This window comes from Dama dama, chromosome 5 (genome assembly GCF_033118175.1).
Source record: "Dama dama isolate Ldn47 chromosome 5, ASM3311817v1, whole genome shotgun sequence".
In the NCBI taxonomy this organism is placed as follows: Eukaryota; Metazoa; Chordata; class Mammalia; order Artiodactyla; family Cervidae; genus Dama; species Dama dama.
The window spans coordinates 55,638,570-55,653,853 of record NC_083685.1 but is presented as its reverse complement, the minus strand read 5'-3'; the positions used below and the strand labels follow the sequence as shown (position 1 = coordinate 55,653,853).

Here is a 15,284-nt window from a genome sequence, read left to right as displayed (position 1 = left end):
CAGTTTCCGTGTGCGCCAGTTGGGTGTGCCTTGTGTCTGTTCTAAGGAGCTGGTCTTTAGCCGTGACCCTCCCGGCAGATGTCAACCATCCAGAGTCTCAGGAAGTCTTTGGTTAGAAACTGGAAGCCTGTTTGCAGTTTGGTAGGGATTCCGTCTCTGTGGCTGAGTTTGCCCCTTTCCCCTCCCCGCTGCCTCCTACCTCCGGCGGGTGATGGGCCGGTTCGCTGCTGGCTAGCTCTCCTCTGGAATTGCTCAGTCCTTTGTTCTGGGAACAGGCGGGTAGTGCATCCCACGGTTTAAGTTGCTATCTCGTGTTAGCTCCCTCCGATTGCCCTCAGGGCCTTCGGGCCCGGTCCTTACCCTAAGCAATGCCGCCCGCTCCTCTCCATTCCGCCCCCACTTGCTGGTGGTGGATGTGAGCGTCTGGGGTACTTTTCTGCTGGGAGTTGCTTTTAGGCATGTAATCTGTGGGTTTTATTTATTTTTCCTCCCAGTTAGATTGCCCTCCAGATTCGAAAACTTCCCCCAGACCTGCCAGTGAGAGGGTTTCCTGGTGCTTGGAAACTTCTCTATTACGACTCCCTTCCTGGGACGGATCTCTGTCCCTAACTCTATTGTCTCTCTTTTTATCTTTTATATTTTGTCCTACCTCCTTTCAAAGACAATGGGCTGCTTTTCTGGGTGTCTGATGTCCTCTGCTAGCGGTCAGAAGTTGTTTTGTGACGTTTGCTCAGCGTTCAAATTATCTTTTGATGAATATGTGGGGGAGAAAGTGGTCCCCCCGCCCTATTCCTCTGCCATCTTAGCTCCCTCCCTCATGTCTCTGCTTTTTAATATGCTGTCTAGTTTGGTCATAATTTTTCTTCCAAGGAGCAAGTGTCTTTTAATTTCATGGCTGCAGTCACCATCTACAGTGATTTTGGAGCCTCCCAAAATAAAGCCTGTCACTGTTTCCACTGTTTCCCCATCTGTTTGCCAGGAAGTGATGGGAACAGATGCCATGATCTTAGTTTTCTGAATGTTGAGTTTTAAGCCAGCTTTTTCACTCTCCTCTTTCACTTTCATCAAGAGGCTCTTTAGTTCTTCTTCACTTTCTGCCATGGGGGTGTCATCTGCATGTCTGAGGTTACTGAAATTTCTCCTGGCAATCTTGATTCCAGCTTGTGCTTCTTCCAGCCCAGCGTTTCTCATGATGTACTCTGCATATAAGTTAAATAAGCAGGGTGACAATATACAGGCTTGGCGTACTCCTTTCCCAATTTGGAACCAGTCTGTTGTTCCATGTCCAGTTCTACCTGTTGCTTCCTGACCTGCATACAGGTTTCTCAAGAGGCAGGTCAGGTGGTCTGGTATTCCCATCTCTTTCACAATTTTCCAGTTTATTGTGATCCACACAGTCTTCGAAAGGCTTTCAAAAGGCTTTGTTGTGATCCACAGTCTTCAAAGCCTTGAAGTAGATGTTTTTCTGGAATTCGCTTGCTTTTTCTATGATCCAACGGATGTTGGCAATTTGATCTGTGGTTCCTCTGCCTTTTCTAAATTCAGCTTGAACATCTGGAAGTTCACGGTTCACATACTGTCAAAGCCTGGCTTGGAGAATTTTGACCATTACTTTGCTAGCATGTGAGATGAGTGCAATTGTGTGGTAGTTTGAGCATTCTTTGGCATTGCCTTTCTTTGGGATTGGAATGAAAATAGACCTTTTCCAGTCTTGTGGCCACTACTGAGTTTTCCCAAATTTGCTGGCATATTGAGTGCAGCACTTTTACAGCATCATCCTTTAGGATTTGAAATAGCTCAGTTGAAATTCCATCACCTCCACTAGCACTGTTTGTAGTGATGCTTCCTAAGGCCCACTTGACTTCCCACTTCAGGATGTCTGGCTCTAGGTGAGTGATCATATCATTGTGATTATCTGCATTGTGAAGATCTTTGTATAGTTTTTCTGTGTATTCTTGCCACCTCTTCTTAATATCTTCTGCTTCTGTTAGGTCCATACCATTTCTGTCCTTTATTGTGCCTATCTTTGCGTGAAATGTTCCCTTGGTATCTCTGATTTTCTTGACAAGATCTCTAGTCTTTCCCATTCTATTGTTTTCCTCTTTGTTTGCATTAATCACTGAGAAAGACTTTCTTGTCTCTCCTTGCTGTTCTTTGGAACTTTGTATTCAAATGGGTATATCTTTTCTTTTCTCCTTTGCCTTTAGCATCTCTTCTTTTCTCAGCTATTTGTAAGGCCTCCTCAGGCAACCATTTTGCCTTTTTGCCTTTCTTTTTCTTGGGGATGGTCTTGATCCCTGCCTCCTATACAATGTCATGAACCTCCATCCATATTTCTTCAGGCACCCTGGCTATCAGATCTAATCCTTTGACTCTATTTGTCACTTCCAGTGTACAGTTGTAAGGGATTTGATTTAGGTCATACCTGAATGACCTAGTTAGGTCTAGTGGTTTTCCCTACTTTCTTTAAGTCTGAATTTGACAATAAGGAGTTCATGATCTGAGCCACAGTCACTCCCAGTCTTGTTTTTGCTGCCTGTATAGAGCTTCTCCGTCTTTGGCTGCAAAGAATATAATCAGTTTGATTTCGTTCGGTGTTGACCATCTGGTGATGTCCATGTGTAGCGTCTTCTCTTGTGTTGTTGGAAGAGGGTGTTTGCTATGATCAGTGTGTTCTCTTGGCAAAACTCTGTTAGTCTTTTCCCTGCTTCATTCTGTCCTCCAAGACCAAATTTGCGGTTTACTCCAGGTATTTCTTGACTTCCTACTTTTGCATTCCAGTCCCCTCTAATGAAAAGGACATCTTTCTTGGGTGTTAGTTCTACAAGGTCTTGTAGGTCTTCATTGAACCATTCAACTTCAGGTTCTTCAGCATTACTGGTCGGGGCATAGACTTGGATTACTGTGATACTGAATGGTTTGCCTTGGAAATGAATAGAGATTGTTCTGTCTTTTTTGAGATTGCATCCAAGTACTGCATTTCAGACTCTTTTGTTGACTGTGAGGGCTAGTCCATTTCTTCTAAGGGATTCTTGCCCATAGTAATAGATATAATGGTCATCTGAGTTAAATTCACCCATTCCAGTCCATTTTAGATTGCGATAGACTTTTAAAATACTCAGTGTGCAATAGACTTTTAAAATATTCAGTTTGCAATAGACTTTTAAAATATCCTGTCTGGTCTTCAGATTTAAAATATGAAAAATACTTGTTCAAAGAAGTTTATCATGAGTGTCACAAGAAACTATCTCCAAATGTTAGAAATATAAGAATTTTTCAAATTGGTATGGCTGAAAAACATGGAAGAAATAAAAAAAAATTAAAAATAGGGACCATTGCAAGTAAAGCTGTGCCAAATTTATTTAAAACACCTACTTAAACAAGCAGGAATGTCAGAGTGCCTGTAATTACCGCCTCTGAATTTCCTGTCAAGTTTATTTTGCAGTACTTTAGTTGGAAGTCTTTTATTCCAGTTTGTGGAGAGATGAAGGGAAAAAAGTAAATACATAGTAAGAAAAAAAAAAAAGGAAAAAATTTAAATGTAAGAATAAAAGACCTAAGTTTCACAAACACTGGGGTTCATTAACAGACAAAGAAGCTCTGTGCCTCAAGAAGCTAATGTCTGAGCAGATAAACAACACAGTTGTTTGTTTTTTCTAGTCTGAGCCTGAAATCTTCCTTGAGTTTAATGAAAGACAGTTCTATGAGCTGTGTGAGTGAAAACAGAAGAAGGAAAAATAAACCAAGGCCCTTAAGGCAGTGGTCCCCAACTTTTTTGGCACTAGACCCCAGTTTCATGGAAGACACTTTTTCCCCTGACTGGGGTTGGTGGGAGGTGGTTTCAGGATGATTGAAGTGCATTACATTTATTGTGCACTTTATTTCTATTATTATTATTGCATTAGCTCCACCTCAGATCATCAGGTCCCAGAGGTTGGGGACCCCTGCCTTAAGGGAAAAAATCAAAACAGGTATCTAATCTTGGGAAAGAGTGATTATATAAATTTGGACCTGCTATTGTATTAACTCTTTTGAATACCAGGGATATTGAGAGAAACCTCTAGTTATCTTTGGTTCCTTATCAATAAAAAATTGAAAACAATCATATATTTTTCAATGGATACTGAAATGTGAATGCAAGATTTATGGAGAAATTTCTTAATGCTTTAGAAAAGAGCTTAGGAGAATATGGTGTAAGTGCATTTATTTAAACAGAATGAGCACCATGAATGTGTTCATTTCATTTATTACTATAGTATGAACACTTTTATTTGTTTGCAGTTATCAGCACTTAGTATTCTCAGGCTTTTGAATATTAGTCGTTTTAATGGAGATGTAGTGATATCTCATTGTAATTGCATGAAATTCTCCAGGCAAGAATACTGGAGTGGGTTGCCATTTCCTTCTCCAGGGGATTTTCCTTACTCGGGGCTCAAACCCGGGTCTCCTGCATTGCAGATTCTTTGCCATCTGAACCACCAGGGAATGATAATTAATAATATCAACCATCTTTTCAAGTGCTTGCTTGCCATTCATGTATTTTCTTTGTTGAAGTGTTAGTTAATGTATTTATATTGGGTTGTTAGTTTTTCTCTTATTTAGGTAATGTGAGTTCCATATATATTCTGGATATGAGTCCTTTATCATATAAAATGTTTTGGAAATAATTCCCCCAATATGAGACTCACCATTAAATGAGATTTTTAGCTATAAATTTTCTACTGATGTCTTTTATCAGGTTGATGAAGTTTCCTTTAATTCTTAATTTGTTGAGAACTCATCATTAATGGTTGGTGAATTTTTGCTCAAATGCTCTTCCCCCATCTTTTGAGACAAATCATGTGGCTTTTCTCATGTTAATGTGGATAATTACATTGATTGATCTATAAATATTAAGTCAACCTTGTATTTCTAAAATAAAACCTGCATGCTCATGATGTATTATCCTTTTTCTCTATTATTGGATTCTTTCTGTTAATATTTTAAAAGAAATTTTGCATATATACTCATGAGAAATATAGGTCTGTAATTTTCTCATGATTCCTTTGCTTTTAGCATCAAGATAATATTGACCTCATTATATTAAATGAGTTGGGAAGTGTATTGGGATTCCCCAGGGCCATCTTCAGCTTGATGGCTCACTGGAAGTCTCAGAGGACTCAGAAAACTAGTATACTAATGATCCGGTTTATTACAGTGAGAAGTGAAGGTGAAAGTCACTCAGTCGTCTGACTCTTTGTGACTCCATGGACTATACAGTCCATGGAATTCTCCTGGCCAGAATACTGAAGTAGGTAGCCTTTCCCTTCTCCAGGGGATCTTCCCAACCCAGGGATTGAACCCAGGTCTCCTGCAAGATTGCCGAGAGAAATATCAATAACCTCAGATATGCAGATGACACCACCCTTATGGCAGAAAGTGAAGAGGAACTAAAAAGCCTCTTGATGAAAGTGAAAGAGGAGAGTAAAAAAGTTGGCTTAAAGCTTAACATTCAGAAAACTAAGATCATGGCATCTGGTCCCATCACCTCATGGGAAATAGATGGGGAGACAGTGGAAACAGTGTCAGACTTTATTTTTTGGGGAGCCAAAATCACTGCAGATGGTGACTGCAGCCATGAAATTAAAAGACACTTACTCCTTGGGAGGAAAGTTATGACCAACCTAGATAGCATATTAAAAAGCAGAGACATTACTTTGCCAACAAAGGCCTGTTTTCCAGTGGTCATATATGGATGTGAGAGTTGGACTGTGAAGAAAGCTGAGTGCTGAAAAATTGATGCTTTTGAACTGTGGTGTTGGAGAAGACTCTTGAGAGTCCCTTGGACTGCAAGGAGATCCAACCAGTCCATCCTGAAGGAGATAAGTCCTGGGTGTTCATTGGAAGGACTGATGCTGAAGCTGAAACTCCAATACTTTGGCCACCTCATGCGAAGAGTTGACTCATTCGGAAAAGGCCCTGAAGCTGGGAGGGATTGGGGGCAGGAGGAGAAGGGGTCGACAGAGGATGAGATGTCTGGATGGCATCACCGACTCGATGGGCATGAGTTTGAGTAGACTCCAGGGGTTTGTGATGGACAGGGAGGCCTGGTGTGCTGTGATTCATGGGGTCGCAGAGTCGGACACTACTGAGCGACTGAACTATCCCAGGAAGTGGCCAAGGGCCAATACTAGAGAAAGGATGTTCTTGAGAATGTGCAGGGTTTGAACAACCCAGGCCTGTTGCATCAACACTTTCCTGCACAGGATGTAATGTTATGCCCGATGTCCGAATCCCTGAGCGGGAAGAGAGAAGGCTTCCAAGACAATGCAATTCGCAAAAAGGGAAGTTTATTACTGACTCGAGCCAGGGCTCCTGCCGCAACCAACACAGTGGTGCAGGGTCAGAGAGCCCTGAGCCGAACTTGTTACCCAAATTTATAGGGTATGCATAAGCGGTTAGTAGCTGGCTTAAGCGGATTGGTTACATGTTTGCAAAGCAATTTTATTGGTCCAAACTTTCGGGGGCTTTTTTCAAACTTGGGTGTTCATGGGCTTTTCAGCTTTCCCCTGATAGGTTCCCTTTTTCTTACTGGGCGCATATTGATTGGCTGGCTCCAGGTGGCCTAATGGGGTGACCCTACGGACTGTAGCCTACCAGGTTCCTCGGTCCATGGGATTTTCCAGGCAAGAGTACTGGAGTGGGTTGCCACTTCCTTCTCCAGGGGATCTTCCTGACCCAGGGATTGAACCCTGGTCTCCCACACCACAGGTAGACTCTTTACCGTCTGAGCCACCAGCGAAGCCCTGATTGTCCATTTAAATACAGTAGTGTATACATGTCATTCCCAAACTCCCAGTTTATCCCTCATTACCTTTCCCTTTTGGTAGCCATAAATTTGTTTTCTAGGTTTATGAGTCTGTTTCTGTTTTGTAAATAATGAACCACTTTTCTAGTCTTTGAAAGATTCTTTACTTTTTTCTCTCTCTGTTTCTTTTCCCAGTCTTCCCTTTCTCCCCCTACTTCCCTTCCTTTATTCTTCTTTTAAAATAATCCGTTTTCAAATAGTTCTATTAAATGGAAAAATGTGCTTCTACAGTAATTTAACCTTGTATAGATATGGACACACACACACACACATACACCTTGGCGTTTTAAGATTTGACATATGTTTATCTTGGGTTTTCAATAAAGTATTCACAAATATTTTCCAGCTTCCTGTGGATTATTAAATTTTTAAATGCTATCATTCATTATCTTCCTAACTAATCTCTACAGGTTTTTCAAGTGGTTTTTTTTTTTTCTGAAATTGAATAACTGCGATGGAGTTTTCTTTTGCTTTCTCTCTTCCACACCACTGGCATGCTCAATTTAATTGGCATCATCCCAAACATTTACTGGGGGCTACATGGTGTATGGCACTGAACAAAGGAATGGGGACCCAAAGAATATGGTATGCTTCTAGCTGCTGATAGTCGCGATGAGGAGACAAGCTATCACCGGGAAAGATAAATAATGAAGAAGGTCATATATGCTAGGCAATGAAAAAGTAATATAAACAAGTATTATAGGAATTCATGAATAGGAGCATTATTATAGCTTGAGATAGAGAAGGAAGGGTAGAAGCAAACAGTCACTGAGTGTTTATTATGTCGAGGCTTTCCACATGTGCCATTTTCCATTGTGGGCTTTCTAGGTGGCCCAGTGGTAAAGAGTCCGCCTGCCAGTGCAGGAGAAATGGGTTCAATCCTTGGGTTGGGAAGATCCCCTGGCGGAGGAGATGGGAACCTACTCCAGTATTATTGCCTGGAAAATTCCATGGATAGAGGAACCTGAAGGGCTACAGTCGATGGGGTCTCAGAGTCAGACACAACTGAGCACATACACACCGTTTTCCATTATTCAGTCATTTCAAGAAGCTGGGAGGTTTATAATGTTACCTCTTTTCAAAACGATGAAACAAGACTCAGAGTGGGCAAAATGGTATTCCCAAGAATCCAGAGATAATAAATCGCAATCCAGAATTTAAGATGAGTCGTCATAACATGTTTCAGAAGTAAAAGTCTCACAGAAGTGGATAGCTTTTATGGGGTGTAGTAGAAAGATCTTTAATGATAAAGACCAGATCATGTAATGCTTTGAATGCCAGCTTCTTAGTGTGTATGTAATGTGTGCTAGAAGATTGATTTAATACCATTATATATCATTTTTACTTTAGAAAGGTAGAGATAAGATTTTTTGTATTTTAAAATTTTTATTTGAATTTAATTGAAGTACAGTTGATTTACAATGTTGTGTTAGTTGAGGTGTACAACCAAGTGATTCTGTTATATATACACTTAAACATATGTATACCTTAACTCCATTTCAGATTCTTTGCCCATGTAGACTATTAAAGGATATTGAGTAGAGTTCCCTGTGCTATACAGTAGGTCCTTGTTGGTTGTCCGTTTTATATGTATGGTAGTGTCTGTATATTAATCCCAAGCTCCTGATTTATCCCTCCTCCTCCTTTTCCTTTTGGCAACCACAAGTTTCTTTTTTATTTCTGAGTCTACTTCTGTTTTGAAAATAAGTTCATTTATATCATTTTTAGATTTCATATACAAGTGATGTCATATGATATTTGTCTTTGTCTGATTTACTTAGTATGATAATATTAGGTCCATTCAAATTGCTGCAGATGGCATTATTTCATTCTTTTTTGTGACAATAGTATTATATGTTATATAATATTATATTATATATAATATACATTATATATATGCATATATATAATGTATATCTTTATCCATTTATCTGTCAGTGGACATTAAGTTACTTCCATGTCTTGGCTATTATAAATAGTAATGCTGTGAACATTGGCGTGCATGTATTTTTTCAGATTAGAGTTTTTAATCCTTTCTGGATATATGTCCAAGAGTGAGATTGCTGGATCATATGGTAACTCTGTTTTTAGTTTTTAAAGGAACCTCCGTATAATACTGTGGCCACCTGATGCGAAGAGCTGACTCATTAGAAAAGACCCTGATGTTGGAAAAGATTGAAGACAGGAGGAGAAGGGGACGACAGAAGATGAGATCGTTGGATGGTATCACCGACTCAATGGGCATGAGTTTGAGCAAGCTCCAGGAGACGGTGAAGGACAGGGAAGCCTGGTGTGCTGCAGTCCATAGGGTCGCAAGGAGTCAGACACGACTGAGCGACTAAACAACAATAACAGACTATTTTCCATAGTGGCTGCACCAGTTCACTTTCCTACCAGCTGTATGGTAGTGTTCCCTTTTCTCCATACCCTTGCCGGCATTCATTATTTGTAGGCTTTTTGGTGGTGGTCATTCTGACTGGTGCAAGGTGATACCTCATTGTGGTTTTCATTTGCATTTTGTCTAATCGTGAACAATGCTGAGCATCTTTTCATGTGTCTGTTGGCCATCCTGCATGTTTTCTTTGGAGAAATGTCTCTTTGGGTCTTTTGCCCATTTTTTGATTGGGTTGTTTGTTTTTGTTACTGAGTTGTATAAACTGTTTGTATATTTTGGAAGTTAACCCCTTGTGAGTCGCATCATTTGCAAATATTTTTTCCCTGTCCATAGGCTATCTTTTTGTTTTGGTTATAGTTTCCTTTGCTGTGCAAATGCTTATGAGTTTAATTAGATCCCATTTGTTTATTTCTGCTTGCATTTCTATTGCCTTGGGAGACTGGCTTAAAAAAGCATCGCTGTGATTTATGTCAGAGAGAGTTTTGCCTGTGTTCTCTTCTCGGAGTTTTATGTTATCATATCTTATATTTAAGCCATTTTAAAACAGAATTTTAGAAAATATCTTTTGTATATTATTTTGCCTAGCAATTCCTAGTGTAACTATCTATCCTATTGACGTAAGTGTGCAAAGATGTATGTAGAAGGCGTTTGTTATAACATTGCTTCTAATAGTGAAAAAATGAAATTAATATACATGGGATAGACTGGCTAAATACTCATCAATCCTTCTACTTCCTGTGCAAAAATTCAAACAATTTTTCCAGTCTTCTTGGTGGACTCCATGAATAGTTCTTACCAATAGAACATGAGTAAGAGAAATAAAGTACTTCTATCCATGGCAGTGAAAAGTGGATTGTCTTCATATTTTCTCTTCCTCCTGTCTACTGGGTGACTTTGAGGAAGAAAGGAGATTGATACTTGTAGGACCATGTGAAAGAGAATATCCCCTACTGACTCTTTGGACTGTGACCTGAGTTCAGCCATAAACTTTACTGAGTTAAGCTGTTGAAGTTTCAGTGTTATCTGTTATAACTCTAGCCTATCTAATTAACAAAATCCAATATACATCTAGGGGAATGAATTAATGAATTGTGGTACTTCCATATTATGGATTGCTGTGTGGCCAGGATTGGGCAAATTTTTGATTCTGTCATAAAGCACCACCAGGCTATGCTGTTAAGTATGAAAAGATTTTCACAAAATAGTATGTATAATATCCCACTTATTTATATGCACACCTGCCACCCTGAACTCTGTGCTTGCATGTGCTTCTGCACAAATGCATAGGGAAATGGTTGAAAGGATACTGGGCTTTACCAAGGGGGTCCCTTGTGTTTTTCTCTATGTACTGTATTATTTGAACTTTTAACAATAAAAATGTATGTAGGATTTTTATAAATAATAAAAAAAGGAATCTGTTCAGACTTTTTTACAGGCTTGGTGTAAGACTCAATTAATGTAATAGTTGTAAAAATCCTTAGGAAAAAGTGCTAAATAGATATAAGATATTTTATTATGACACACCTCTTCAAATATCTATTATTAAGATGTCTATTTAGATTTCTGACCAAGCTATAATTTATTTGTACCATAGGAACATTTTAGAGCTGCAGTTGCTAGGCTATCTTAGATGCTTAATACAGCATCACCGTGACTACAATGAGATGCCTCCTGTCCTCTTATGCTTTTTTCCTACATCCTCCTCCTCTCTATCTAGTTCTTCTGAAGGTAAAATATTGGGAGTAGGGGAAGAGTTCTTTTTCCTTTCAGATTAGCATATAAACATTTTACTAATTAAAGAAAAAGATTCATAAGTAGGGTAAGGAGTTGCCCATACACGATAATGTTCAGCTCTCTGCCTCAAGAAGAGAGGTCATAAATAGTGAGGATATAACACTGTCAAAAGAAGCAGTAGATATTTCTAGCTGATAAGAATACCTGAAGGCAAACTGAGGTTGTCTCTTTAATTAGCTTGAATAGGAATTAATCCAAAGGCCATCAGTACACAGGCCAGTGTGTAGACAAGTCTGCATGGTGAGAAACCAGAAGAAGCAGCATGCTGTTTCCGGCTGAGCTGGGTTTGAATTTTGATATAGCTGACTCCATTATGTGCAATTGGGCAGAATGAAATGTTTTTTCACATATCTAGGACAGTGTTTGATACGTTTAAAGCACTCCATCAATGTTGTTAAAAACAAGTTTTTAGGAAGTATTTTTAAGGAGCACAGCACTTAAAGTAATTGTTTTCATATCATTGTTCCACTGAATCACTTTCCAGTTGCAAGAGTCATTCTATTGTCATTACTTGGTAGGACACCGTAGGATCTGAGAAGAGGAGGAGGAGGAAGGGAGAGAAGAAGTTAGAGAGAGGAGAAAAATGGAAGAGGGGGGACAGGGAGGAAGAACAGAAATATGATTTTGGTCACTTTTACTTATGTGTCTAGATCTTAATTGTGGCCTTTCTGAGAACAACATGGTTGAAAGGATGCTGAATACGTAGTGTATAAGCTACATGGGAGGTCAGAGACCCAGAATTGTGTGATCCTTGAATGTCCCATTTAGTTTATGGACTCCCAGCAATTGACCCCTCCCAGGCTTGCAGAAAGATTGAAAAGCTTGGGAAAGATTGAAGGCAGGAGGAGAAGGGGATGACAGGGGACAATATAGTTGGATGGCACCACTGACTCAATGGACGTGAGTCTGAGCAAGCTCCGGGAGATGGTGATGGACAGGGAAGCCTGGCATGCTGCCAGTCCATGGGGTCACAAAGAGCTGGACACGACTGAGTGACTGAACAACAGAAGCAAGACCTGCAGATACAGCTAAAGATGTAGCCAAAAACTCAGGAGAACTTCTAGATAGATCTGTGTGTTCTCTTGATTGCTGCCTCCTCACCAGCACCCAGCCTAACAGACTTTTACTATTAGACACTGTTTGGTGTGGAGCTCAAATTTCTATCTTAGAATCAAGTCATTTCTTTGGTTAGAATGCATCCCTGCTGTCTCAACAACCCCTCATTCTGATATTTATATTCTACACCTAGTAAAACAGATTTAAACTCTATTTCCCTGTGAGGCAGTTTGAAAGTGTGCCCACATCAAAAGTCAGGGTGAAAGCAGAACTTGCTTTCTGTGTTTTCCTGGTGTCTAAGATTATACTCCCATGCTTTCTTTTGTTTAATGTTTGAAAACTTTTATTACCTACGTTTGTCTTGCTTTATTGTTATTGACTACAAGAGTGCAAATCTGATCCTTATTGCCTCATTATGGGTGAACTTCCAAAGAACTTCTTCCTTGTGCCTTTCTCATGTGTGAATGGGATACAAGAAAACTCTGCAAGTTGTTGCTAGTATGGAAATGAATCTAAAACCCGGAAGAGGTCACAGTCAAAAGAAACTGAGCCAAATATGTTGAATTAAGACAGCCTTGAGGAACATGTTGTCTCTGGATTTCCAGTTATGTGAAAATATAAATGCCTTCATTGTTAAACTTAATTAAATTACATATTCTGTTACTTGCAGGTAATCCTTTTTAACTGATATAAGCCCACACATATATTTTTAAAATTGAAAGTTAAATCATGTTAAACATACTGTGAAAGAATATTAAATTTATTTTTTGTAGTGACTTTTTAATATGTCAATCATTGCATGAAATAAGTGCTCCACTGGCTGGGGCTAAATATAATAGAGACTTTTCATAAAATCACACTTTTTTTTTTACTAATTAACTCCTTAATGTTTTAAATATTTTAACACTCTGTGAAGCTCTGGGGAACAATGGTATAAAACCAAAATAACACATAAATTTGTGTCTATAAGCACTTATGTATACATATGGCTAGTTGTTCTGCCACTCAGTCTTGTCCTACTCTTTGGGACCCCATGGACTGCAGCACGCCAGGCTTCCCTGTCTTTCACCATCTCCTGGAATTTGCTCAAACTCATGTCGAAGGAGTTGGTGATGCCATCCAACCATCTCATCCTCTGTCGCCTCTTCTCCTCCTACCCGTAATCTTTCCCAGCATCAGGATCCTTTCCTCTGAGTCAGCTTTTCGCATCAGGTGGCCAAAATTTTGGAGCTTCAACTTCAGCATCAGTTCTTCCAGTGAATATTCAGGGTTGATTTCCTTTAGGATTGATTGATTTCATCTCCATGCAGTCCAAGGGACTCTCAAGAGTCTTCTCCAGCACCATAGTTTGAAAGCGTCAATTCTTCGGCACTCAGCCTTCTTTATGGTCCAACTCTGACATCTGCACATGACTAGTGGAAAAACCATAATTTTGACTATATGGACTTTTTTGGCAAAGTGACGTCTCTGCTTTTCACTATGCTATCTAGGCTTGTCGTAGGTGTTCTTCCAAGCAGCAAACATCTTTTCATTTCATGGCTGCAGTCACCATCTGCAGTGATTTTGGAGCCCAAGAAAATAAAGTCTGTCACTGTTTCTATTTTTTTCTCCATCTATTTGCCATGAAATGATGGGACTGGAAGCCATGATCTTAATTTTTTGAGCATTGAGTTTTAAGCCAACTTTTTCAGTCTCCTCTTTCACTTTCATCAAGACTCTCTTTAGTTCCTCTTCATTTTCTGCCAATAGGAAGAGTAGAGAAAAGTCTAACAAGATTGAAGGAAAATGTCTAAAGGGTAGTAGAATTATAGATTATTTTCACATTTTGAAAGCAACTTTTTCTGCTATTTGAAATTTTTAAAAAAGATACGTACAGTACTGTGTATCTGGCACTGTGATAAATAATGTATATTATTTTTTTCTTTTAATTTTCACAACAAAAGATAGGAATTATATTATTTTTATTTACTGATGAGGCAGCTGATGCTTGATTTTAAGTAAATTGTCCAAGACAAAACAGTTAATAAATAGTGGAGGATATATTACATTTATAATTAGAAAACCAATTAATTCTTCTTAAGAAAAATAATAATGTAGAAATATATTTTATGATGTGGAAAGATGTTTATAATATGTTAGGTAAGTAATACACTGGTCTCAGAAGACCCTCTTATTATCCTGGCTATAGAGTCTGGGGATCTTCTTTTTGGCCTTGCTGCTTGGATGTAGGATCTTAGTTTCCCGACCAGGGATCAAACCCGTGCCCCCTGCATTGGCAGCTCTGAGTCTTAACCACTGCACGACCAGGTAAGTCCCCTGGGACATTTTTAACATTGGACATGTACAAATCTTTCTTCTCCAGGGGAAAAAAATGGGACCAATAAATTGCCATTAGTTTTCTTAAGTTCAGTACTACAGCAGCGTAAGAAGCATATGGTGTCCAAAAGATCTGTATTTGTATTCTTTCTTCTGAAATTACAGTTTATATAGTTCTTTTAAAGGTTTTGCTAGGGAACAAAAAAGCCTGCCTGTCAATGCTCCATGGAATCAAGTACAGAAGTCATTGGTTAGGGATGTCATTTTTCTTTGAAACAACTTCCTGAAGAAACCCCCCTATTTTCCCCCAAATGTTGTTCTGAGAAGGGTTCAGATGGTTTGCATATTTGAAAAAGAAAGTCTCACCAGGAAATGGGGTGAGAAGCAGTTTAGGAAATCTGACCCAAACATCTGACCCACATCTAACATAGCCTTGGGTAAGAAATAGACAGGAAGATCCCTGATTGACCTCTGTCTCTTAAACCTCTGTCCATTATTTTCAAAAGAAAAACTAAAATAAGACAGTCTTGATTTTGGCAAAAACCATGTTATCTTGTTTTTCGCTAGCTTGTATTTTTAAGTTTTCTCTAATGAGTGTTATGTTACTTAGGTAATAAAAATATATATTGTTTTAGCATTTGAGGTTGTAGTGGGTATTAGATATTATCCAGTTCAAACTCCTTCTCCTCTTTTATAGACAAGTACGCTGAGGTCTATTGAGGGTAAATGTTCATCTCATTGGAATGTGTAATGGTACAATTTAGTAGTACTTTGTTAAAGATTGTTGCTTATGTACTCTCTAAAAACATATTTAATTATTACATTGCAGTTTCTTGCTGCCTAATTGGAGAGTTTCTTGAGGGTTTTTTTTTTTTT

The 15,284-nt window shown here is 39.0% G+C and overlaps 1 long non-coding RNA gene across 2 annotated transcripts in view; it reads left to right on the top strand.

Annotated features, from left to right (window-relative positions):
* Positions 1–10,090, top strand: part of LOC133056737 (uncharacterized) — a 92,616-nt gene extending 82,526 nt beyond the window's left edge. For both annotated transcript variants that reach the window (XR_009692889.1, XR_009692890.1), the window contains one exon: positions 8,939–10,090. This is a non-coding gene — a long non-coding RNA (uncharacterized LOC133056737). The remainder of the gene's footprint in view (positions 1–8,938) is intronic.
* The last annotated feature ends 5,194 nt before the right edge of the window (positions 10,091–15,284 follow it).